The sequence below is a fragment of the Haemaphysalis longicornis genome, unplaced genomic scaffold, assembly GCF_048455015.1.
Source record: "Haemaphysalis longicornis isolate Haplotype H1 unplaced genomic scaffold, Haemaphysalis longicornis Haplotype H1 scaffold_11, whole genome shotgun sequence".
NCBI lineage: Eukaryota > Metazoa > Arthropoda > Arachnida > Ixodida > Ixodidae > Haemaphysalis > Haemaphysalis longicornis.
The window spans coordinates 118,151,022-118,177,297 of record NW_027526214.1 but is presented as its reverse complement, the minus strand read 5'-3'; the positions used below and the strand labels follow the sequence as shown (position 1 = coordinate 118,177,297).

General features: G+C 49.3%; 2 long non-coding RNA genes across 2 annotated transcripts; one reads left to right on the top strand and one right to left on the bottom strand.

Moving 5' to 3' along the window:
- The first annotated feature begins 1,496 nt into the window (after positions 1–1,496).
- On the top strand, positions 1,497–5,910 carry LOC144160895 (uncharacterized). Its single transcript, XR_013320428.1, has 2 exons — positions 1,497–1,801; positions 4,966–5,910. It is a non-coding gene; the product is annotated as an uncharacterized LOC144160895 (long non-coding RNA).
- Positions 5,911–12,586: 6,676 nt separating this feature from the next.
- On the bottom strand, positions 12,587–24,336 carry LOC144160893 (uncharacterized). The gene is made up of 3 exons (XR_013320427.1): positions 24,019–24,336; positions 21,050–21,123; positions 12,587–12,877 (listed from the first exon to the last, which is right to left on the bottom strand). It is a non-coding gene; the product is annotated as an uncharacterized LOC144160893 (long non-coding RNA).
- Between the last annotated feature and the right edge of the window lie 1,940 nt (positions 24,337–26,276).

Sequence of the window (26,276 nt, the reverse complement as noted above, 5' to 3'; positions counted from 1 at the left end):
AAAGGGCCTCGACGGGACGGTGATCGGTTGTAGAAGTCCGGCGGGTCTTGTCGGCGGCGTTTTTCGTCGCTGGCAGTCCCGGCAACTCCGAACGTACACTCTAAGAAATCGGGGGAGCAGTTGAAGAGTCCAACAGTCATTGTACTCCTGCAAGCGTTGGCGCGCTCCCCTCGAAAGCTGCGGGGAGTTGGATGTAATGTTCGCTCCCATGAGGAGGAAGAGCAAAACTGACAGCGTACTCTTCTCGTGCGCGGCGGAGTGCAGCCCCAGTTCCGCTCCCGCACCAGTGAAGAGTAAAGCTGCACATCGTCTCCTCTCACCAGCACGAAGAGTAAAATCGCAATTTCATTCTTGTCAAGTGCGGGAGTAAGCATGGAGAGGCACTCCTACCATTTACGCACACCAACTCATCAGCGATGTTTTATTTGCATACGTATATATTATATAAAGCAGTTGTGTAAAAAGCTCCCGAGTACTTCCGCCGCGTATTCTAAACGTGCAAGAATATGAATTCATGTAACGATTGCTCGCATCGTTCAGTGACATGAATGGAGCAAGCTTGACAAAACTAAAAAAAACGCATGTCTCGATTTGGTTTTGTTTTTTCCTCTGTAATGGCTTAGTTATCGACATTTAAAAAGTTGTCAGACTATGCATCATAAAAGGTGCGCACCACGGAGGAAAGAATACTGCGCGCCGATTTCAGCCATTACGCCGATTACACCGAGGGCGTCCCAGCGGCGGGGGCGCGGCGGTGGACGCCGCGTCTCCGTAGCTCAGCCCGACGAATATACGGCGTACTACCACGGCGGATTTTCCGCCACGCAATCTCGCGTCTACGGTGAAAGCCGACACAGGCGGTGCACCCGCAAGAACCGGGCGAGCGACGACTGATCGCGCCAGACCGTGATGTCCCGCCAGCGCGGAACACAGGGCTGCGCTTTGTAAACCATGTGCTACGCACGAAGTGGACTTCCAAACAGACGCTTCATCCAACATGGGAAGTTCGACCTGCCCTTATCGTCATGCTTGCATGCTTGAACACAGTACGACGCGTGCTCGCATCGAATAGGAGAAACTAGGTTTTGAGAATTCAAGGTATAATTATTGAGAAAACTGAGGTTACAGTGGATCAGGACAGAAGAGCACGGGGAGCTCCATGACGGGGAGAAAACGTCTCACGCGGTGCGCAGGCGTGGGGCGACTCTCCTCGGCGAACAGCACACACACGTGACACGCCCCAGGCAAGACTCCAAAGCTCTCACTCGTTGGTATAAACATCCGGCCGCGTTCGCTGCGACGGTGGCGGTTTCAGGTGTTTCGTGCTCCGGGCTTGGCCCCTCGGCAGGCTGCCGGTGTCTGTTTTCGTTTTCGCCTTCTCGGCGCCAGCATTCTCGGCGCGAGAATTATCCGAAGCTTCGGAGACGGCTTGCTCAACATGGGAAGTTTGACCTGCCCTATCGTCATACTTGCTTGAACGCAGTGTGACGCGTGCTCGCTAACTGCTTGCATGCCTGTGCGTCAGCGTTAGATCACGAACACGTAAGCAAGCCGTATATTAGTTCGTGCGTGCGTGCGTGCATGCGTGGAACTAGTTTTTATTTCGGACGGACATTACAGCTGCGGCGGCGCAGAGGCCGATACCGGAACTATATGCACTGTGTAGCAATGCGCGCGCAAGCCGCCGGACCAGCCGGTGTGCAGTCGCTGCCTTTGCAGGCTTCGCGCCTTAAGCTTGGGATCTTGGGATGACGACCATGGATTTATCTACCGGACGAAGAAATGCTGGCTGGAAGTGGAGGTAAGCCATTAGTTAACCTGGTATTCTTATCTTGTGTATTTAGCGAAGGAGAGTTGCTCTCTAGCTTCGGTCCGCGGAAGCGGCTAACCCTAATGTTTTCGTCACTCATTTTGACCGTTGCTTAGATTTGAAGGGCGGCTTTTGTACCCGTGTGCAAACAGCGTCGAGTCTTGCACCGTTTCAATCCCTTTGATTCGTGAAGTGTTGGTATCCTAGCCGAATGTTTTCGCAGGTAAGAAGCACGGTCGCGCGAGTAGTCGCAGCGCTACCCTGTATTCTTAACTCAGCGGCTAGGGTTAGAGTGGCTGCAGTGCAGTAGCTGTGGCTACCTGCGCGGCTCCAAAGAATTTCGTACAGTAGGCTGAGTGATAGGAGTGCGTCTAGCGCGTAGAAGTCACTAAAGTTACAATGATTTTAGTTACCGCCGCGCGTACTGCAGCAGACTGAAATCCTGTCCAGACAGGTTTTTTGCGTTTTGATTTGTACTCTTAGCTCGGCGGCTAGGGTTAGAGTGGCTGCCGTGCAGTAGCTGTGGCTACTAGCGCGACTCCAAAGAATTTCGTACAATCGGCTGAGTAATAGGAGCGCGTCTAGCGCGTGGCAGTCACTAAAATTACAATGATTTTAGTTACCGCCGCGCGTACTGCAGCAGACTGAAATCCTGTCCAGATAGGTTTTTTGCGTTTTGATTTGTACTCTTAGCTAGGCGGCTAGGGTTAGAGTGGCTGCCGTGCAGTAGCTGTGGCGACCTGCGCGGCTCCAAAGAATTTCGTCCAATGGGCTGAGTGATAGGAGCGCGTCTAGCGCGTGGCAGTCACTAAAATTACAATAATAGAGAGTTTTAGCAGTACGTTCGTTACGTTCGTTACGTTCGTTCCGTTGCTACCGGGTTTACCGGGACCCGACTGCGCATGCGCGCGTACGTACCGGGTTGTTTCCGTAGAGTGAGACGGAAAACGTGTTTTAGCACTCCGTAGCGTCGTACCGTTCGTTCCGTGTGACGGCTGATTAGCCGAGTAGTTGCAAAAATCCGCACGCTAAAAATACGTAAATAAACAACGCAGTTTCCCCTAAAGCATTGCAAATCTAAAATAAATCGCGCTCGGCCGGACGCATTGTGAGGCAGGGGCTGCGGTGGCGGCGACGGCACCAGAGCGAGCGCAGGTGACGACATGGTCGCGCGCCGTTCACGTGGAGGAATGGCCTTGGCCTTGCCCGATTGAAGCGCTAGACACATGTACAATTGGTACATGCGATTCGTATGCGACTGATCGTTACGACTGTCACCACGACTAGTTGTACGCGTGAATTTGAGACACATGGCCCGATGCGGGTGTGCGATGCCTCGTCGGCGCCGCTCCGCCCACTGTTTTTGCACCATGGTCAACTACGACGATCGCTGAGCTGAATTTGTAGATTCCGCGGGTTTGTACGCAAGAAATGGATAAAGCAGGCAATCGTGAAGCGTTTTCTGCATCGGAAACAGTCCGCGCACACGCCGGTCGCACCTGCCAGCTCGGCACACTCAGCGGCTCGAACCGGCGCAGACCACGGTAGCAACCGCTTGTCGCTGTTCTTCCAAATCAATCTGATCACTAAAACGAAGTTCCACCTGCGAGAAAGTAAGTGTTAGTGTGGTGAAAAATTGTGCTAGGGATTGTTCTCGGGGCTTATTTTAAAAGCGGCGATCAGATATATCTGCCGCGATGCAAGCATATGCTGACCGGCCATGGATGCCGCGGCGCGCGGTGCGGCGAGTGGCCTGCCTCGGATGGCGATACCTGCCTCGGAAGCATCGAAACAGGCTACGCAGATGTCTCGGTCACCGGTCGCTCACAGCAGTTGTAGCTCAAATAAAGTTTCACATGCGAGAAAGGGGATGATAGTGAGGTGAAACGTTGTGTTACGGAGTGTCATTCGCAGTTGCACAGATAGCGGCGATCAAATATTCGCCAGGACGCTAAGCCTAAAGTTTCTAACACCCGAGCAAGCCGGTTGCGGGCTCCGGATACGGTAACACGGAAGCAGAGCGCCGGGAGAGACGCCGGCCGCGTACGGAACAAATTGCGCATGCGCAGTCGGGTCCCGGTAAACCCGGTAGCAACGGAACGAACGTAACGAACGTACTGCTAAAACTCTCTAATTTTAGTGACCGCCGCGCGTACAGCAGCAGACTGAAATGCCGTCCTGACGGGGCTTAGGTTTTTTGCGTTTTGATTGAGGACAGGATGGCCGGAGATGGGACTGTTAAGGGGTAACTACATGCGTCTAAGCCGATGAGCGACGCGAGAAAACTCACTCATTGGGTACGGCAAACAGTTATTGTGGGCGACACAGACAAAATTTTTTTACACAGGCCGCTGACGGCGGCAACTGCGGCAGGCGACGGGCCGTCGCCGTCGCGGGCTTATACCGGCCAGAAGCAGCCCACGAGCGAGCGGCAGCAACGACGACGAATGGCATTGGCAGCAATGCATTATTTCTTTTTTTTCGTTTGTCGCTGTCTCCCATAGTGTTTGTTGTACCCATTACGGTACTTTTTTTCGCGTTGGTTGTCGCCGTCGCTGCGTGTGGTTTAATGTTCGAGCGTTCTGATCGTTCAATAACGAGCCTATTGGTTCTCATCAGGTGTTGCGATCTGCTGCGTGCATGCAACGAAGCGTACTCGAGAATGAAAAAAACAGTAGCTATATGCCCCATAGCAACTTTTACACGCTGTACTTGTGAACGTATAATGGGCCGTACGTTGCAGTCGGCTGAGGGCAAAATCCTATGCAAATTCATCAGGGATTATAATGTTACGAAAAGAGTTCTCTTTACTTAAATTTTGTTAAATGTTTTTATACCGGGAACGACAGCGGGGTAAACAATAGAAGCTACGGACACGTAAGCACTAATGGGTTTGGGGCGCATTGCGTAGGCAGACAGCTGTAGGGCGCGCTGTCTGACATGACATTGACCAAGTGGCACAATGAGCGTGGCTGCATCCAAGGTCACCGCACATTCGCATGTAGACTTGTGACTGCGCCAAGCAGTATTGCATTCCAGTACGGGTTCAATGCGTTCACTCGGCGCAAAAACTAATCTATCACGTCGTCAAACTCGTCAATTTTTTTTTCATTGTTGAACTTATCTTTGCTGTCCCCCTCTTTCTTCCTATGCAGGAACCACGGGAAGACGGTACTTGCCCGAAGATTTTTTTTTCCTGAGAGAGAACGAGATCCCCGAGGCGTCAGCAGGAGTGGCCGTCGCATTCAAGACACTTCTGCTCACATTCTTGGACATCGTGGATGAGTTCCCATTGCTGCTGTCTGTGTTTTCAAAGGGGAAGCGCACCTTCTTGCTTCTGTAGACGTTACTTCGGCTCAAGCACGGCGCCCTGGTCGGTACTGTTCTGAAGGCCGCCACCAACATTATGAAGCATTCAGCTAGAACGTGTTTGTTTTTAATAGCAAGTTATGCCTTTTTTAAATCTTACTAGCGCATCCTCATTTGAGAACCACCCGCCTAAAAAACCCAGTGGGAATGTTTCCGGTGGTTTCCTATTGTCCCACCAACATATCTGTTGCAAAGTTCCCGTGTCAGTGGCTTTGTATCTTTGTGTTGATTGCACCTTGTAATGCGCTAATAGTAATCCACGCTGAATAGTTTTAGTCCAAGATTTTTGTTTCGCAAAATTTATTTGTAAATGTTTTTGATGTGTCCTAAATAAGAGCTGGCTTTCCAGTCCATGTGAAGCACTCACTGATGTACTAAGGCCACTTTGTTTTATGTTAATACTGTTAACTATTTTCCCACTGCTGTATTTCTACTGACACTTTCGTGCTAATGCCAGTACCTTTTTATTTGTGGGTGTTAATGTCATTTTTATTGTCTTAATTTAATGTTTGTATTTCAGTGTTATCAATTGCTTTGCTGCATTTTTATTTGTGAATTTTTCTTGGATGTATCCTCAATAGGCGTTACGTCTCCTGTGTGCATGTGGAGTAAGAACCGTTTTTATGCTGTGATATTTTAATTCAAAATGAATTGCTTTTTGTGTGAAATTGCACAATGAACCGATTGTTGTGGTATTTTTTTGAAAAATAAAGTCTGACCTTGTTTTTTTTTTTCCATGTTTCAAAATGGCTTGTCCTGTTTTGTTTGCTTGTAACTGCCTATAGTACCATCGTGGGGATGGGGGGGGGAGGAGGGGGGGGGGGGGGGCTAGTAGCAGGCGGAGCGAAAACACGCTGCATCGCGGGGAATAGCAGAACGCTCTTGAGGCGTAACGAGATGCTTTACAAGAGAGAGTAGTAGTACCCGTCTGCAGTATCCGGGAACGCCGAAACCAATAGAGCTTATTCACGCCTAAAGGGAGTGACGGAACGCTGCCTTGTACATGGCATAGCAATTCCCACACGGGTTCAAGTACTCCGCTTCGACAGCAGCAAGTAAATCCCACGAGGAGTGTTTCGCCTCTCGTTTGGCCGCCACGCGCTACTCCTCGGAAGAGTCGCCCAATACTGCCAAAGAGAGTGAAATATGGGACAAAAGTTTTTACTACTAGACAGAGTGCCCAGCACTCCTCGTCTTCTTAGAGTGTAGTGGGTGACGTCGGATGTAAGGCGGGGCCAGAAGTACTTCGCCTTAATTTTTGCAATAGTGCGAGCCGTGCCAAAATATCCGGAAGACGGGTCGTCGTGGGATGCTTCCAAAATTTCGTCACGAAGGTCTGCGGGTATGACAAGTACATAATTCGTTCTTGTTCCGGGGCTGAAATTCTTCTTCACGAGGACGGAGTTTTTGAGGCTGAATGCTGGTAAGTTACGCTTGAACGCTATAGTCACGGCGACGTTTCGTCCTTCGAGGTAGTCGATCATTACTCGCAAGTCGGGGTCGGCACGCTGCTGGGCGGCTAGGTCGCTCTCCGTAACAACCCCGAAGAACGCACTGTCTTCATCGGAGTCTTGTGGTGGTGGGTCGACAGGGGCGCGGGACAGGCAGTCGGCGTCGGAGTGTTTCCTGCCGGATTTGTAGACGATTGTAACATCGAACTCTTGCAGGCGCAAACTCCACCGCCCAAGACGGCCAGAGGGGTCCTTCAAATTGGCGAGCCAACACAGCGCATGGTGGTCTGTTACAACCTTGAACGGTCTGCCATGCACGTATTGGCGAAATTTTGAAATGGCCCATATAATAGCCAGGCACTGTTTTTCGGAGGCAGAGTAGTTTTTCTTCTCCTTCGACAGACCACGGCTGGCATAGGCGATTACGTTTTCGCACCCGCTTTGTTTTTGGACAAGGACGGCACCCAACCCTATATCACTGGCGTCCGTGTGTATTTCCGTTTGGGCGTTTTCGTCGAAATGAGCGAGCACGGGCGGGCTTTGCAGGTGTTTTTGCAGCTCGCAGAATGACTTTTCTTGGTCGTCTTCCCAGCTGAAAGCGGTGCTATCTATCGTCAAGCGCGTGAGCGGCACTGCAATGCGTGCGAAGTTTGCGACGAAGCGCCGGTAGTATGCGCACAGTCCAAAAAAATTCCCCCGCATTTCCCCGAAGGGGAGTATGAGGAAGTGCGAAGCACGGGGTGATGCTATGAGGGGGAGTTTGTTGAAGTTTGGTGGCATTTTGCACGCCGCAGCTCGCTTCGCCTGCTTGCGTTCGGCATCGCGAGCCTTCATTTCGGGATCGGCAGCCATCGAGACTGCAGAACTAGACGACCGCTCTCGACGAAGATTCGCGCGCTACTAACTGCAGAGCCGAGCCGAGCGAGGAGACTGTAGCGAGAGAGCACGCTAGCGCCGACCCACGGAGGTCTGGCCGGTTATTGCTGCATATATAGGGGAGTGTGCCGCGCCGAGCCACGTGGCTGAGAGAGAGGAGGCGCGGGCGAGCGCGACGAGCGAAGGGGAGAGGGCAGCGAACGCGCGCAACGGGGCAGCGGCAGCCGAGCGAGGGGAGAGGAGGCGCGAGCGCGGGACGTCACGGCGCGCGGAAGGGGAGGGAGGCGCGAGCGCGTGACGTCACGGCGAGAGCGCGCGCCATCACATGGTGTAGTGACGTCACTGCGCCGTTGCTATGGACGCCTTCCCTCCGCTACCGCACCGTTGCTAAGGAGAGGAGGGCGCGATAACACCTGCGGGCGACGGACGGCGGTGGAAGGAGTAGGTCCGACTAAGAAGTGCTTCGGACTTAAAATCTGCGCACGCCCTTCTTATCTTTCGGCCTTGGGAGTTCGCTATGGCTGAAGTTTTCGCCGGGTCAGGCAGGACTCCCGCGGCGTTGACGACATGGCCCAAAAACTTCAGTTCCTCATACGCGAAGCGGCACTTTTCAGGCTTCAGCGTTAACCCCGACGTACGGATGGCCTCGAGTACAGACTGCAACCTTGCGAGGTGTTCGTCGAAAGTCCGGGAGAATACCACAACGTCGTCGAGGTATACGAGGCAGGTGTGCCACTTAAGGCCAGCTAGCACAGTGTCCATGACTCTTTGGAACGTTGCTGGTGCCGTGGATAGCCCAAACGGCATTACCTTGAACTCGTATAGGCCGTCCGGGGTTATGAATGCAGTCTTCTCTCGATCTCTCTCTTCCACTTCAATTTGCCAGTAGCCGGTCTTCAGGTCCATCGATGAGAAGTACCTCGTATGGCAGAGGTGGTCGAGGGCGTCGTCGATTCGTGGCGGGGGGTACACGTCCTTTTTGGTGATCTTCTTCAATCGCCGGTAGTCAACGCAGAACCTCAGTGTGCCGTCTTTTTTCTTCACGAGTACGACCGGCGCAGCCCACGGACTTTTCGATGGCTGTATAATGTCGTCGTTGAGCACGTCGTCGACTTGAGTCCGGATGGCTTCGCGCTCGTGGGAAGAGACGCGGTACGGTGACTGTCGGGTAGGTCGGGCTCCATCCTCGGTTATTATCCGGTGCTTCGCCAGAGGTGTTTGACGTAACATCGAGTTCGACGAAAAACACTCGCTGTAGCGACGCAGCAAAGCCAATAACTTGTTCCTTTCTTTTTGCGGTAGCGCCGGATTCACGTCGAAGGGGTGCGGTAGCTTGAAGGTATCGTCGGGTGCGTGTTCAAAGTCGGCGACTGCTATCACGTCACTTGCTTGTTGCGTTTCTTCGACGAACGAAATTGCAGCGCCCTTGTTTAAATGCTGGTACTCCTCGGTGAAATTGGTGACCAAAACGTGGGATTTGCGCTGCTTAAACCGCGCAATGCCTCTTGCGACAGACACACCGCGGTCAAGAAGCAACCTTTGGTCACTCTCCACGATAGCGTCGATGTCGGGAGCAGCACCTTCACAGTAGACGGTGATCATCAAGCTTGCGCGGGGTGGCAGGGTGACGTGATCATCGGCGATCCTTACAGCTGCATGGTGTTCGGGGTTCGATTCCGGCGTCATGGAGCGGTCGGAGGAAAAAGTTATCGACTTCGTCTGCAGATCGATTATTGCGCCGTTGTCCGTCAAAAAGTCCATTCCGAGAATTACGTCGCGGGAGCAGTTGGGCAAAACGACGAACACCGCAGGGTACCTCGTGCCGTCTATGGTGACGCGCGATGTGCACGTTCCACTTGGCGTCACGAGGTGGCCTCCTGCTGTGCGTATGTGCGGACCGCCCCATCTGGTCATAACCTTCTTCAGCTTAGACGCAAATGGTCCGCTCATTACGGAGTAGTCGGCTCCCGTGTCTACGAGGGCGACTACATCAAAGCGGTCGATGGACACCTTGACGTCGGATGCCGCCTTCCTCGAGTTCCGGGTGCGTCGGGGCGTCGCATCTCGGCTTGTGCGTGTTGACGGTCGGGCACTGCGCGTCGTCGTTGTCATCGTCTTCTCAGCGGACGTCTCGGTCCGGTCGGGTACGCGTCGCGGCGTATAGCTGTCGTCGTGTACGGGAGTCACGTCAGGTCTGGGTCGGGTCGTCGGGATGAGGGCATGTTGTGAGTTAGTGTCTTCCGCGAGTCGTTGCGTCGTTGGAGGGTTTTCATTTTTCCGCGATCGTGCAACTTTACCTCCAGAAGTTGCTGCTTTTAGTTTCCCCCGCGTGGGATGGGGGACCTTCCACGGGCGAAGTCAGCACTGCTACGGCGGTTCGGCGATTGGTACGGGTAGGGCGATGGCGAGCGGTTGAAACGGGATGGGCCACGGCTGGTTTCAGATAGATACTCGTCGATCTCACGTCGTCGTTGGCCAGGCAGAGGGCGAGGTGCGTCGACGGAGAAACCACGCAGTCCGAGTCTCTTCTATGGGCAGCGACGGTAGATGTGGTCGGCCTCTCCGCAGTGGTAGCACAGAGGACGATTATCGGGAGTTCGCCATACGTCCGTCTTCCTCAGCGTCTGGTTTCGGGCTACCGGGGTCGGGCGGGTGACAGTGGGCGGCGGTACGGCGGGGCCTCTTGACGGCGTGTTGGAGCAGGGCGGTGTCGACGAACAGCCGCAGAGTAGGTCATAGCCTCGGGCTCGCGGGGTGCTTCGGACGGCACAGAGGATCCCAAAACCTGCTGTACTTCTTCCCGGATCACGTCGGTCAGTGAAGTGACTTGAGGTTGTGGTGTCGCCATCGGGAAAAGTTTCCGCAGCTCCTCCCTTACCACTGCGCGGATAGTGTCGCGTAGTGAGTCGGAGTTATTAGCGCTGGCACCAATCGTCTCCGAAACCAGCGCATTGATTGGGCGGTCGTACTGCCTCGTTCAAATTTGGAGCGTCTTCTCCATCGCGGCGGCCTCAGACGCGAATTCGGACACGGTCTTGGGGGGGTTGCGAACAAGGTACGCGAAGAGCTCTTGCTTCACACCTCGCATCCAAAACCGTTGTTTCTTTTCCTCCGTCATTCCTGGGTCCGCACGGCGGAAAAGTCGCTTCATTTCCTCGACGAAGATTACGACTCCTTCGTTCGGGTGCTGCGTTCGAGTTTCCAGTAAAATCGCAGCTCGTTCTTTTCTCACCAAAGTCGTGAAGGTCTTAAGGAACTCGCTTTTGAATTGCGTCCAGTCGGTCAAGGCGCTCTCGTGGTTTTCAAACCAAGTTCGAGCTGCATCCTCCAAGTAAAACAAAACATGCCGGAAGGTTTCTTCATCGTCCCACCTGTTGAAGATCCGCACGCGCTCCAGCTTCTCCAACCATTCCTCTGGGTCTTCAGCGGGGGCTCCCCGGAACGATGGCCGTTCCCGGGGCTGCTAGAGCATGATTGGCGACGTTGTTTCTTGTACCATGGTGTTGGTTGCAGCGTTCCTTCTCTTGGGCCCTTCTGGCATCAAACCGAACTCGGGTGGTAAATCTTGCACGCGGAGGCTGGCTCTTGTTGGACTGGCTTGGCGGCTTCCCGAGGTTGTAGTGGGCATGAAGGGTGCGTACCCAGCACCTCCACCAGATGTCACGTAGCCAAGGACGACGCAGTTGTCTTGCAGGAGAAACAAGTTTATTGGAGCGAACTTGTGCTCCCCTAACAACTCAAAAGAATACACAGGCGGCGAAGCAGCGGTCAACAAATTGACTTGCGTCAGCGAGCGTCGCAGAATCGAATGCCCCGGCGTCTGCTCTGCAGGCTTTTTATCTTTCGGCGCGCGTGGTTCTGGAACCGTCAATTCGCATCGAGAACATTGTAGATGCAAGAAGATTATTCCGGGATGTTCACGTTAGATCGGAATCCTCTCCCTATCCGAACAGATAACACACGAGGCACAGAAAGAAAGAATGGAACACGTGCTTCCCTTGGCACGGAGATAACACAGACCGGCGCAGCCGGGCGGTAAAAGCAAAACACAAATAAACAAACCCAATGCATGGTTCGCGGCAATATCATGTTCGGTTCACAACCTTCTACCTCCTCGCTGCACCACAAGCAACACAATCTGTTATCAGCCATAGCACTGTACAGCAAAGCAACGTGGCAGCAACAGTGGCAAATCTACATCAAGCATAGAATAACAGTTCCAAACATAAAACAAACCTGCAAAAATCACGGTAGCGGCTTAGACGACGTGCTCGCTTGCCACCGCTGCTGCCAGAAATGTCAGGCCAGTCGTGTCGTTCAAGCTTTTATAGGTGCCGATGCGCATGGGGGGCGTAATCTTGCTTCTTGGAGTGACGTCAGCCACAGTCGTTGAAGAGTGACGCTTGTTCGTCGAGTGGAGCGGCCAGATGTGGCCGGTCACCTTGAATCCAGAAAACTGTGCAGGCGTCAATGGCAGCAACGGCAAAAATCACGGGAGCGGCTTAGACGACGTGCTCGCTTGCCACCGCTGCTGCCAGAAATATCCGGCCAGTCGTGTCGTCCAAGCTTTTGTAGGTGCCGATGCGCATGGGGGGCGTAATCTTGCTTCTTGGAGTTACGTCAGCCACAGCCGTTGAAGACTTACGCTTGTTCGTCGAGTGGAGCGGGCAGATGTGGCCGGTCGCCTTGAATCCAGGAGAACTGCAAAGGCGTCGATGGCAGCAACTGCAAAAATCACGGGAGCGGCTCAGACGACGTGCTCGCTTGCCACCGCTGCTGCCAGAAATGTCCGGCCAGTCGTGTCGTCCAAGCTTTTATAGGTGCCGATGAGCATGGGGGGCGAAATCTTGCTTCTTCCCTATCCGAAAAGCCAGCGCGCTGGCGGGCAGCGTTCAGCGCGCGCCTGATTTCCGGACCAGCGCGCGCGTTTTCCAGCGGCGCTGGCCGCTCGAAAGCGCGTGCGCTGGCCGCTCGAAAACGCTTGTGCTGGCGCTGAAAATCGCGCGCGCTGGCGCCGAAAATCGAGCGCGCTGGCGCTGAAATTCGAGCGCGCTGGCGCTGGATTAGCTACACCAGGATATTTCAGAAATTTACATTCCCTTTTATTGCCTCTTCATTTCTTTACAGGGGACATCTCTATGTTGCCAACTCTCGCGCGTTGACATGGAACTGTATTATCCATACACACAGGCTTCATTTTTATTATGCAACGCAGCAGACGTATTCGAAGATCCCTTGCTTGAAGGCTGCCTTCACTATGCAAGATCCCAAAACAGGAGCCCATAAACCGCGTAGAGCTGTTGCTGTTTGCGATGTACCTTGCTCCAGGCACGTCCCTTGTCTTCCTTTGTCCTCAAGTTCCCATTGGCACCTAAAAAGAAAAACAAAACAAGGCAAAAATAGCTTTCCAGAAATACTGCAGGTAAAAAAATGCAAGTGGTTACTTGCTATTTATGCCTGTAGGTAGCACCACAAAAAATGTTTTAGAAAAATGGAGCAATGTCTGAAACTGGTGTGCAAAGCATGCAATTATGGAAAGCTGTGTGCCCTAGTTCACTGTTAACATGGAATGTTGCAAGGGTATTTGTTCAGCATTGCATGCAGCTGAAGACCTAAAAAAATGGCAAGGCCCATTAACCCTGATGTCCACTGATTGGCCAATGATTTCCAATGATGTCCTTTGGCCAATGTGTCCATTGTTTGTTTGCCAACATGTTTGTTGGCCAATGATGTCGCTTGACCAACCATCCTGTGATGCCCATCAGCCAACATTCTGTATTAGCAAGCTCTCACCCAACTCGAAACTGTGCTAGCACGAGCTCATCGCCATGAAATGGGCCGCAGGAGCTCACCCAGCCAAAGCAGACGGTGCGTGCATGAGCCAATTGCCTTTCAAGCGCGCAGGTGGACATCTGGATCTGCCGCTTCGGCTGAGTGATACACCACATGAGCTATCACTGTTCTTAGCTTGTACCCAAGTATAAAGTGTTTCACTGCAGCTACGAGATAGATGCATCCACCACACTCACATATTGCCATTATATTTAGCTCTTTGAATGACACCCTATGGCCGTTAAGTACAATTTAACATTTATATTACTAAAGAAAGCACCTGCTACAGCACAGATAGCAGTCCAAAGACGAAATTTAAAAAAAAAGTTTGGTTTACCAACTCATAATTGTCTTGTAGAATCACGTGTTCATGACTGTGACTTGCTTAGGTGAAATTTCTCACTAACTGGGAGTTCAAAATTACAGCAGGATTTTTAAATGTTGCGTTGAACAAGCCTAATTTAGGCAAACAAGGAATAAGCAAACAATCCTGTGCCATTTCATGACTGCAACCAGTGTTATTTTAGGTGACACAGTGAAGGTGCTTGCATATTCTACATGTTCAATGCAGCTCAAGCAACCGAAAAATCATGCCTGCCATACGCAGCACACTCAATGTGGCTGATGTGCTGCATTTTGCCCCTTCCGTGGCATTCACAAGAATGGACCGGCATTTTCTCCCACCTGCTGGAGCATTTAGGAGTGCATGTCAAAGTTCATCTAGGTAAGCCTTCACATTCAATTTTAATTTTGAAAAAACTTTGGTCGGGTGGAAGAAAAGGCTATACAGCGGCAGTCTTTGAATTCTGTCTTGGGTCATGGCGAAAGTCACCACTTCAGCCCGTCAATAAGCTGGAGCATTGTCAAAGGTGAAGACGGCTTGGCCATTGGGGTCATGTTCTCGGGCTCGCTGCAATGATTCTTCAAGAAATTGATCAAAGATGGCCCAGTGTGCCTTGTTGGCGATACTCCAGTGAATGACGCTGCTGGCCAATATTAAGAGCAGGATGTTCGTTTCCTCTTCGGTGTCCGTCACAAGTTTTACAGCTGGAGCACCCCTCTTTGCTCGGGCAAAACAAAACTTAATATGCACCACACATTACTATTGGTCTCATTACTCTAGTCGCATTAAACCATCATGCCCACCTTCAGCAACGATTCTGCATACTCGCGGCGCTTCACTGTGACAAACTTCAGCGAACTGCCATGGCTGTCAAACCAGTGGTGAATGCAGGAGGAACTAATCTCAAGGCCTGGCGTGGCTTTGTTGAGAGCAGACCGCATCCGAGAAAGCATGAAATATGGGTGGTTGTCAACAATTTCAGTCAGCACTTGCGTGACAGCCTCATCAAAAATCTGTTCAACAACAATGCTTTTTGGCGGTGCTGCGGTTCGTTGCTGCAAGAAATGTAGCCGTGTTGACATTTATGCCAAGCATCTCGGGGAGAAGCTTCAAGCCGCCACCGCGCCAATACACGTGAAGGATTCGGGCTGGGTCGAAATTTGAAACGGAGTTGTACTTCTCTCCACCAGGAGCTTTTTCAGTGTCCCACGAAAACATTTTTTTAATCCATTCTCCATAAAATATCTTATCCGTAGAGATTACAGACATTCACTAACATGCGACAACCAGAAGAGCTTTCAGTCAGTGCCTGCCATCTAAATCATCTGCTCGCGTAACATTACACAGAGAATTTCCTTTGGTAAAACACAATTCTTAAATGCCTTAGTTATTGAGTTCTGAATCAATATTTTTTCCCAGTGTTAGCTGTTGTTTTGTAATAGTGGGTGAGAAAAAAGCCTGAACTTCAAGGCAAAGCACCTTGAGTAGGAAGAATCGCTGCAGACACCATCGTGCCCTTATTCTGCAGCGATTCTTCCTACTCAAGGAGCTTTGCCTTGACGTTCCGACAGTTTTTCTTGACCAACACTGTGAAAAAACATTGATTCAAAATTCAATATCAAAGGCATTTAAGAATTGTGTTTTACCAAACGAACTTCCCTGTGTATTGTTATGTTAGCAGGCGATTTAGATGAGAGACACTGACAGACGCTCTCCTGGTCTTCGCGGGTAGTGACTGTCTGCTAAGCTCTACACATAAGATATTTTCCACAGAATGGATAAAAAATGCCATGTTTTCATGGAACACCAAGAAAGCTCCTGGTGAAGAGAAGAAGCACAATTCCATTTCAAATGTCAATCCAGCCCGAATCGTTGAGGTATATTGGTGCGATGGCGACTTAAAACATCTCAGCGATGTGCGTAGCATTAACATCAAAATGGCTATTTATTGCAGCAACAGGCCACAAAACTGACAAAACGCGTGGTGGTTAAACTTTCCACGAGACTGTCGTGCAAGCGGTGACTGAAATTGTTGACAATCACCCATCTTTCACTCTTTCTCAGATTCAATCTGGTCTCAGCAAAGCCATGCCATGCCTTGAAATTAGTTCCTCTAGCAGTGAGAACTTGCTAGGCTGCCACAGCTATTCGCTGAAGTTGGCCACGCCGAGACGAGTTGAGACAAACTGCTTAAATTATCCTTGCTACCGGAATAATGAGCTAGTTGGAGCACTTTCCCCAGCCCCTTTGGAACAAGCGAACTAGGATCGCATTGTTGTGCCATGAGTAAGCAAGATCACTGTTGAATGAGGGCAATGTAGTGCAACTACATTGATAAGACCAATTTTAATGTGTGGTGCACATGAAGATTTGTTTTTCCAGAGTAAAGAGGGGTGCTCCAGCTGCAGAACTTCTGACGGCCACCAAAGAGGACACAAAACATCCTGCTCTCAATGTTGGCCAATGACCCTATCCACTAGGGCATCGCCAACAAAGTACACCGGGGCCGTGTTCAACAAACTCTTAGAAGTGTCGCAGCAAGACTGAGAGCTCATCCCCGATGGCGAAACTGTCTTCCCTTTGACAACACTTCAGCACATTGATGGTCAGAGTGGCAATTCTGGCCATGACCCAACACACATTCCAAAGACCGTCGCCATCTAGCTTTTTCTCCAATCTGACCGAAAAAGTTATTTCAAAATTCCGATTGAGTGGGAAGGCTTACTTACCTAGAAAAACTTTTACAAGCACTCCTGATGCACCAGCAGGTGGAAAAAAAAGACCGCCGGTCCATGATTCCAACGCCACAGAAGAGGCAAAATGCAGCACATCAGCTGCATAGAGTTTGAAGCATATCACAGGCATAATTCTTCGTTTAAAAGATAAATGAATGCTATGCTTAAATGAGAGCTAATTAGCTGCTTACTTCACAACAAGTGTTAATGTACCACATACAGCTATATGCCATGTGCTCGCCATGAGAAACCAGCTTCCTCACTTACAATGACATGCACATTTAGTGAAAAATGTGAACAGACCTCTCACATAAATCGTTTTCTATGTATATGTAGCCTCACTTGAATGAGAAGCCCTTTTCCAGATCGCATACCTTCAGTGTGCTATACATCTCTCCACAAATATACAAGCTCTTGTTGCCTGCACTGCTGAACGGTGTATACACTGGGCTTTTACCATGAAATGGCACTACCTGCATGGCGGCTCCAACGCCATGAGTGTGGTTGCACTCTGCCGCGCGGGCAGCACATTGCACAATGCGAAACGTGGTTTCTGGCGGGGTGTTGGCAAGAACGTTCGTTCGTGTGGACGGTGTTTTCTGCATGATCCGTGGGTTCACGAATTCTTTGTCGTAAGGAGTAGCCAGCATTGTTTTCGCTTAGAAATTTCGGACTGCACTGTTCACGCCTCCTACAACTGTAGATGCTAAGCAGGCCGCACCACAAAAACAAGCGTGCCATTTTTTTTCTTCCTGTTTTCTACCTGAATGTTAGGGCGGTGGTTGAGAACTTTGCGCAGCGAATGCAACCGTCAAATGGTTGGACAGACACAGCGGCGCGGATAGCGCACCTGTTTCGTGCTATCTCGGTATCATTACAGTGTGCTGCTTTCCTTATTTCTTGCCTTGCTTCAAACCGTAGCTCGAGTAAGGAAAATTTCTCTGTCCATGGCTGCAACAAACAAGCCGTTTCTTTTCTCTTTTTTTTCTGTTTTGAAGTTAATGCTAGGGGGGTGCTTGAAGATGGTCTGATTTAATTTGACAAATTCTCAAAGAAGTTATTCAGCCCCAAATCTGTTCCACCCGTTTCATTTCAACTGATCCCCAGGATGAAGGGCGTCTAAGCTTTCACCTCGCGCCTCGTCACATGTTTGATTACATAGTGCTAAAATATTTATAAATTAAGGTAGCTGGTGTACTTCATGGGTGAGACGAACCCGAATGGGCACGCAGCCTTAACATAGGCTACTTCAAGTGTTTTGAGGTGAACGCGCCTACATGCGTGCAATGCCACTTCTCAGGTAATTGTGGGCAATCTAACCCTTTTGTCGCATTTGCCTCTTTTCTAATGACCAAGGGTGTTTAGAGGTAACACACTACAGCTTGACGCTGGGTGCACAGCTTGAATACTTCAAAAACAGCGCAGAGACGAAGATGTATGAAGTGATAAACTAGAGCGCTCTTTATTTTTTACTTGTCTCTGTGCTGCTTTTGAAGTCAAAGCATGTCCCATGATCTTGTTCAGCTTATAACTTCCGCTTCATCTACACCGAAAAGAAAACACTTAAAATTCATTCATCAAACCTGTCGTCACTGCTGCAACTAATTTTATCACGTGGTTACCTCGAAATTGTGCACACCCAGACCCTGTGCATGAAAATGCCCAGCTTTATTGGGAGCTCAGGAGAGGACGTTCATGCGTGTGACGCACCAGAGCACTGTCGCCACAGCACCTCACCATCTTCCCTATTCAATATGCGTGCAGTATGCCTGGGTGGCTCATCTTACACGCCGTCATCACATAAAATATCGTTGCAGCCATGGACAGAGAAATTTTCCTTACTCGAGCTACGGTTTGAAGCAAGGCAAGAAATAAGGAAAGCAGCACACGGCAATGATACCGAGATAGCACTAAACAGGTGCGCTATCCACGCCGCTGTGTCTGTCCAACCATTTGACGGTTGCATTCGCTGCGCAGTTCTCAACCACCGCCCTAACATTCAGGTAGAAAACAGGAAGAAAAAAAATGGCACGCTTGTTTTTGTGGTGCGGCCTGCTTAGCATCTGCAGTTGTAGGAGGCGTGAACAGTGCAGTCCGAAATTTCTAAGCGAAAACAATGCTGGCTACTCCTTACGACAAAGAATTCGTGAACCCATGGATCATGTAGAAAACACCGTCCACACGAACGAACGTTCTTGCCAACACCCCGCCAGAAACCACGTTTCGCATTGTGCAATGTGCTGCCCGCGCGGCAGAGTGCAACCGCACTCATGGCGTTGGAGCCGCCATGCAGGTAGTGCCATTTCATGGTAAAAGTCCAGTGTATACACCGTTCAGCAGTGCAGGCAACAAGAGCTTGTATATTTGTGGAGAGATGTATAGCACACTGAAGGTATGTGATTTTGAAAAGGGCTTCTCATTCAAGTGAGGCTACATATACATAGAAAATGATTTATGTGAGAGGTCTGTTCACATTTTTCACTAAATGTGCATGTCATTGCAAGTTAGGAAGCTGGTTTCTCACCACGAGCACATGGCATACAGCTGCATGTGGTACATTAACACCTACAGTGACATTTTTGAAGTAAGCATCCCATTAGCACTCCAATGTTGGAACACCACGAGTCCTTAAAGAAGTCTCGTCCAATCTGCATTCGTGACCTCACAAAATGCAGCCCTCCTTTTAAACAACCATGTTCACTAAGCACAAAAAGACACAGAAAAAAAGACGGAGGTCAGCATAAACAGGGTGCCACTCATAACTACAATTTATTTAGAAAAGAAGAAACATATATACACAGTCTCGGTGCATGTCACACATTGATACTATGAATTGCATCACATGTCCTCACCTAAATACATTAAGTCTTGCTGTGAGAGTGCTATGGACGGCGCATTTGTTGCCTTGTTTTCTGATTGTGCATTTCGAGTATTTCCCCGGTTCTTTGATCTTTATGTTTGCAAGCAAGTGGTAGCGCCAAACTTTGCGGTGCATTTACACTCATCAAAATAGTTTGCCAACTGTAAGACGTTGCCTTTGTTTGTGATTGTCTTGTAGGAAGCAGGCGTGAAGTGGATGCGGCTTCCCACATTTATTTAGGTCGCGTAGGCCCGGCCAGCACATGGGGCCGCCCAGCTGCTCAGTCGACGTTCGATGTGTTCTGTGGCGCGTAGGACTGCCTACGCAGCCCGGGAAAGCGCCGCTGATGATGATCGTGGGATGATGCAGATGATGAAAGTAGCGCTGCTAGAAAATGAGGTGCACGCCACTACAGTCTGTTCGTATTCCTTTGGTCTTACATTGATGCATCTTCCCATTTGTTTTAGATAGCTCACTGAACCGATAATCCAATATCATAAACCACCCCATGGCCTATCTAATATGCTGGGACTGAGGTTTTATGACACCGCCTTCGCTTCGTGTTGCGCCCATTGTTTGAGCTTTCTTTTTGATGGCTGCAATATGCCTCTCAACTTCTTTGGTGCCTTAAATACCACCCTTACCCATATCTTGACGCGACATTCTTCAGCTCGTGTGAAAGCTTGTGCGCATTCGGAATCAACACGTATTCCCATTTCTTTTCTTTTTCCCGATGCAAGCTGGATGTTCATGCACCTGCTTTCACCTATCTGGCCATTTTTTTCGCAGGCTAGTGTGAGTGCGCATTTTGGATAACCATCACCCCTCAAACGCGCCATCAGTCTCAGCCAAGGGTGGTTTTTGATATTGTATTGTTGGTCGAGTGAGCTATGTAGGACAAATGGGAAGATGTGTGAATGTAATACCAAAGGAACACGAGCGTGCCATCAATAACAAAGACAGCCTTTCACACCTGGCCGCCCATTGCGATGACTATAAATACACGGCAAAGTTTGACACTACCACTTGCTTGCATAAACATAGAGATCAAAGAGCCAAGGAAATACTTGAAGGCCACATAATCAGAAAACGAGGTGACAAATGCATCATCCAGCCATCTGTAAGACTATCACAGCAAGAAGTAGTGCATTTAGATAAGAATATGTGGTGCAATTCGTAGCATCAATGTGTGACATGTGCCAGTGGCAGATCCAAGGGCGGGGAGGAGGGGCAGTCGCCCACCCCAAAGCCACTAGCTACTCTACCCCACCACCTTTCACTCCCCTCGGAAGTGATCTTTTGGCACGTGTAATTTTTTAGGCCGCGGTGTGGACCATTACCATCCACGGCGAGCAAAGCACCCCTCATTTGTTGCAACTAATGCAACCACTCCATGCTAATCACTTTCTCCCCACAAACAATTTTTCCCTTCAAATAGTTGAGTGCAGCAGCGAGGAGGGAACCTTTTTTAAACATGTCACACGGTTGTCTGAAATATGTTGATCAACAAGCACCTCCTGAGCAAGTGACAACGAATCGCGGCATTTGGTTGTGCCTACCCCCCCCCCAAAGTCTCCTGGATCCGCCCCTGACATGCGCCGAGAATGTGTACATATGTTTGTTCTTTTTAAAGTAAATCCCAGTCGTGAGTGGTGGCCTGTTAGTGTTTACCTCTGTCTTTTTGTGCCAGTGAACATGAATTTAAACGAACTCACCCAGTTATCTGTTTTGATGCATTTTAACACGCATTCAACGGTCCTCAATTGTACGCACCTGGTTACAAGCCCAACAGGGTGTGTTTTGATGTGGTACATTGCAGCAGTCGAGGTTATTTCGCAGGGTGATCACTGAAACCGAGGAAAAAGACAGGCATGGAGATGTGAAAGTACGCAAATATGCACTGCATAAGCTTTACAAAAGGCATGCGCCATCTCAGACGATGCAGCATGACAGTCTTCTCAGCATTCATGTGACGTAATATTCTGCAGTCAAGTCAAAGTGCTGTGGTTTTGAAGTCAAATTTGGGGCTAGTGCACAGAAGCTATAAACATGGGCAGTAAGATGTACTGCAGTGTGCTATGGATTTATTGATACCATGAGGTGTTTTTAACTTGAGCTAAAAGATGCGGTTTTGTATACTAATGATTGAGCTAGCACAAGTGGTAAGTAATAGAAAAACTCTATTCACACGCTGGCAATAACTAGCAACGGACACCCTACTAACCCTTTCACTGCCACTCCCAAGATAATTAGGGCAAACACACACGTACACCCGTGTACCTGCGTTGCCTCTTTACCTAACTCCCTGCCACTTCTAGACAACTCGTTTAAAAAATATTGTGGGTGTGCCGTGCCATCCATTGATATGCCACAGAAATGCTTAAACCGTGTCAGGTAAAGTTCAGACAACAACTGCATCGGATGTTTCTTCACCCGGGTTATACCTGTACTACACGAGCGTTTTGAAAGACATTTCAGTCGAATGACCTTCAAAATTTCAAATGTCATTCGAACTGGAAGGAGTTCTGTCAATCTACACGACCATTCTCAAAGGCAGTTGAAAGTTTCCGCGTTTGCCCGCCATGTTTTGGTGTCGCCACTGTTGCCATGTCTCGTTGGCAAAAATTTAATTTTAGAGTTAAAATGGGCAAAAAAGCAATTACTCGTGATTAAATTTATAGCAATCTACAAGCACGCACAATGCAGCCAGTTTTTGTCTTTTTTCGCACTTCTGGTATTGAGAGTACTAAGTTACCTCGTAATCGTAGAGCGAGTGACAATGAACGAAAACAAGTGAAAAATTGTGAAGATCTTGCACTTCAAACACCAAGTTTTACTCGTAAATAATTGGTTTTGTTATTATGGCTTGCAGAAACTGAGCCCGAGGGTACGACCGTTCGTGTTTCAAAGGCCTTTGAGACTCTGAAATGTAGTTGTGCTCCTTTGACTCAAATGCCATTTTAACCAAATGACTGAAAAACGTTGTGTAGCAGCTCAAAGGTGTCATTTGAGTCAAATGACATTCGACTCAAAGGCCTTCGAAACGCTCGTGTAGCACGGATATTACTTTGTCTTATCTCAGCGGCATGGCCGCACTGGCCATGGCGAGTCAGGTACGACCAAAACACCAAAGGGAGCCTTGCTATCTGTGTGTCAGCTGCCAGCTGCCGCTTAGTGTGGTGCATTATTTCAAACATTACACTAAAAAGTTTTCCAAATATTTTGACATCCTAATTAACAGGTAATTATTCGGTAACTAGTTGAGCGCAACCTTGAATAAATTGTTCACGTTTTGCAAAGAATCATACTGCATTACTGTAAAATTTCTCATCATTGACCAGGTATAAGAAAACCATGGCAGTGAAAGGGTTAAGTGTCTTTTCGAATATGCGGAACTGCTGACAAAATTTTGCATTCCACGAAATCCTGTGGTGAGCAACTTCGATGCAGCACTTGATGATTGCTTGACACATAAGCGGTTCCTTCGTGCTCACATATCTGTCAAACCGTTGGCTTCAGCTACACACACTGCCGCATTAGAGGGTCCGTGCTGGGTAGCGCGTTATGAACGACCCACCAAGAAGCACGCACACTGCAATTGGAGAGAAACAGCTGCGCTGAACTCGTGCACTGTTGAGTGAAGCCAGCGTGTCACAGCAGGAAGTGCTTGGGCATAGTATTATTTTTTCTTTACACAGCCAAAATTTGAGCACTTCATAGCTGACAGCCTTGACTAGGTGGGCCTTATTCACCCAATAGTGCACGAGCCCACCTGACACACGCAGTCCATCCATCGGTATCACTAGCCTTCGTTAGGGGCTAGGGTGTGCTGGTAGAGGCTCCTCCATTGCATTCCTTGTCTTCTTAAGTTCGATTAATAATGAACAATAAATATTGAGTTGAGTGAGCGCCTACAGTATTCCTTGTTAGTTTCTGTGTGGTCCGCGGTTTTCGGATAATGGTACCTTGCAAACTCGCTTAACTTTCTGCACTAGTTTACAACGATACAGGTGCCTCTAAAAACAAACCCCACACTCCCCGCAAGCTACTTCCGACGGAATCAAGTGTAGCTTTTACGCAAATATTTCTGGGGCACCTCCTGTCCAAGTTACTTTTTTAATCTAACGTGGCTGTCCACCCGGGTGTAGTGGCCACGGCGTTGCGCAGCCCACGCTAAATTTAGACTTCGATCCGCAGCCGCGGTCAATCCTGGATAGACAGGCTGCACACACATGCCCCGGTGTTAAAAAGCATCGCGTGATGTCAAATAAAGTGTAGACCTGTACTACAGCGCCATTATCGTAGTTACGGTCGAGCTTCAGCATGATTTGATGCTGGCTGTCGCGGTAACTGAACCGGTAAATCCAGCAGGCTCAGCAGGGTCACCTAAGCTTTCAGAGCAAATGAGGTGGGGGGTCTAGTGAACTGTGATGGTAGGGTTTAACGCGCCGACGCAACGCAGGCGATGAGGCGCGCCGTGTGGAGAGCTCCGGATTAATTTTGACCACCTGGGGATCTTTAACGTGCGCCGAAATCTCGTACACACGGGCGTTTTTTGCTTTTCGCCTCCATCAGAAAAGCGGCTGCCGCGGCCAGAATCGAACCCGCTACCTCGTGCTCAGCAGCGCAACGCCTTAGCCAGTGAGCCACCGCGGCGGGTCAGGGTCTAGTGAACTCTGATCAACAAATAACAAACATAACTTCCAAACAAGTACTCATTGCAAAAAACGCGTAGTACTTACCGTACTACAAACGACTTTTCCAACGCAAAATCCTTCTTTACTGCAGTCTTCAGCTTGCGCACAGCACACTTGGTTCGGATGCAACGTTATCCATCACTGACGCGTGAAGCAGACGGCGATGATCGTAACACCTGCGTTCTACCCGGCCCCGCGTGTCCAACACGCGCGTGTGTCGGAAGAGCAGACATAACGTTGTGAAAATTCTATAAAGATGACTTAACATAAACGAGAGAAATCTAACTATAAAACTGAACAAAACGAGCCCCAGCACCAGGCAGCTCACATACATACAAACAAACTAGACAAAGTGAGAGGTAGTTGCCAGACTGCAGTAATAACAGCTCTCTTTTTAACGAAAGTCATGTTTGTACTCTAATATTGATAATAATCGTTCTGTTTTTAACAGATATAATAAGTTTAAACATCAAATTTGAGATTTTTAGATGCAAAAGTAAATACGCATGAAATTACCCTGAGAAATTTGCGCTGATGGAAATAAAAAAGTTGACTTTCTTTGTTTAATTAGTTCATGGTAGTTTTTTGAGGGAGAGAACTTTTCCACTCTGGGATCATGTAGGGGTTGGCAAGCGCTTGCTGTTGTAAAAGAAGGGGGGAGAAATAATAAAACACTCAGTGCAAAAAAAAAAAAGAATTGCTTTGCGAGGATTCGAACCACTGCCGCTTCAGGCTCCAGGCGATACGGGAATTGTCGAGCGTTTTACCACTGAGGTACCGCGCAGAACACGCTTGAAAGCGAGAAGTTTATACAGTTACTTTCGTCGTCAGTGATTGTTGTCGCTTGTGTTTAGTTTCGCCCGCATTTGAGAAATTATGGCAATTATCACGCTTGTTTGTCACGCACCGATCTTGCACCCGAGGCCAAATATACTGTGCTACAAGTGATTTCGCGAAAACTACCGTATGTGCTCAAGAAAAGCTTTCGCAGATCATCTCCGACTACTTCTCTGCAAGCCACGAAAGCCACGTTTTAAATGGAATATGCGTCGCTGGCTTTGATAACGCTTGTTTGTCACGCACCCATCTTACAGACAAGCCGCATCATGCTAATTATTATTACAAGCGATGTCACTCCTGGCACGTCAAGCGCAGCAAACTCGTTGTGCAAGACGACCGCTGACAGCAGTGCAGACCTGTGATATCCTGCGAGATGTGTGGGGATGTTGCAAAGGCCACCAAAGCCGCCCTCCGCGATTACGGAGGTGAAATTCTCGTTGGTTCAATTCCAACAAGGGCAGCCGCAAGTGCCGCAATTCTTGCTTTTGTTTCTGGCTTTCTGCCAATTTGTTGCCGTGGGACTTGTCTTAATTGCTGCACCTGATTCACACGCCGCCGAACAAATAATTACTTAGCCGCAGCCCCCAAACAAGCAGCTACTTTTAACAATACCGTTGTTGCATTTGGCAGCTATGTGAAGAAGTGTGATCCAAACAACGTGCAGTGCCTTCTACTGCCGTGACTGAAGCAATTACTGCTTAGTTATAATAACGAAATTGAAATGGAAGATACACGAGGTAATCTACTGATGTTACCAGGAACCATTTGACCACATGGAAAATAATAAATAGACAAGTATATTGTCACGGAGCATAGTGGTATTGCCCACCACTATGCTCCGTGACATTATTGACTATGTGACCATGATATGCTCCCTGTAACAATGGGGCTCTTCAATTTACAGTCTCGGACTCACCGCGGACTCCCTGAGAAGCAGTCTGGCATTCGATTTTCCCATGTATCGCTATGGCTTCGGGGAATCCTCGGACTACCCGCGGGCTATCCGCGGTGAGTCCGAGACGGTAAATCGAAGAGCCCCAATATTGACCACCATCACAGCAAGAGCCCTGTACGAAAAACCTAGGCATGCTTGCAATATAAAAAAAAGCAAAAACAAATGGCCTCATTGAAAAAAGTCCTGTCTGCTTAAAGCTTGTCCTCTAAGACATCTGTATCGTCAATTCAGTTTGTCATCAACGAAAAGCATTAAAGGCTGAAGCAATGAACAACCGTGCTTGCTGTGGTATGAGCCAAAACATATCTTGAAATGGCGGTGTGAATACTCAGAACCCAAACGTCTACGTCCAGCCTCTTATTATACGTTGTTGGATATGCCACCGTATGCTGTGGTATGCAGTCAAATATTTCACAGGGAACAATGCGCAGGGCGCGCTGCAAGCCGTTGTCGATGCGATAGAACACCAGCTGGTACTGAGATGTTAGCCGAGCAAATCAGAGCTCCT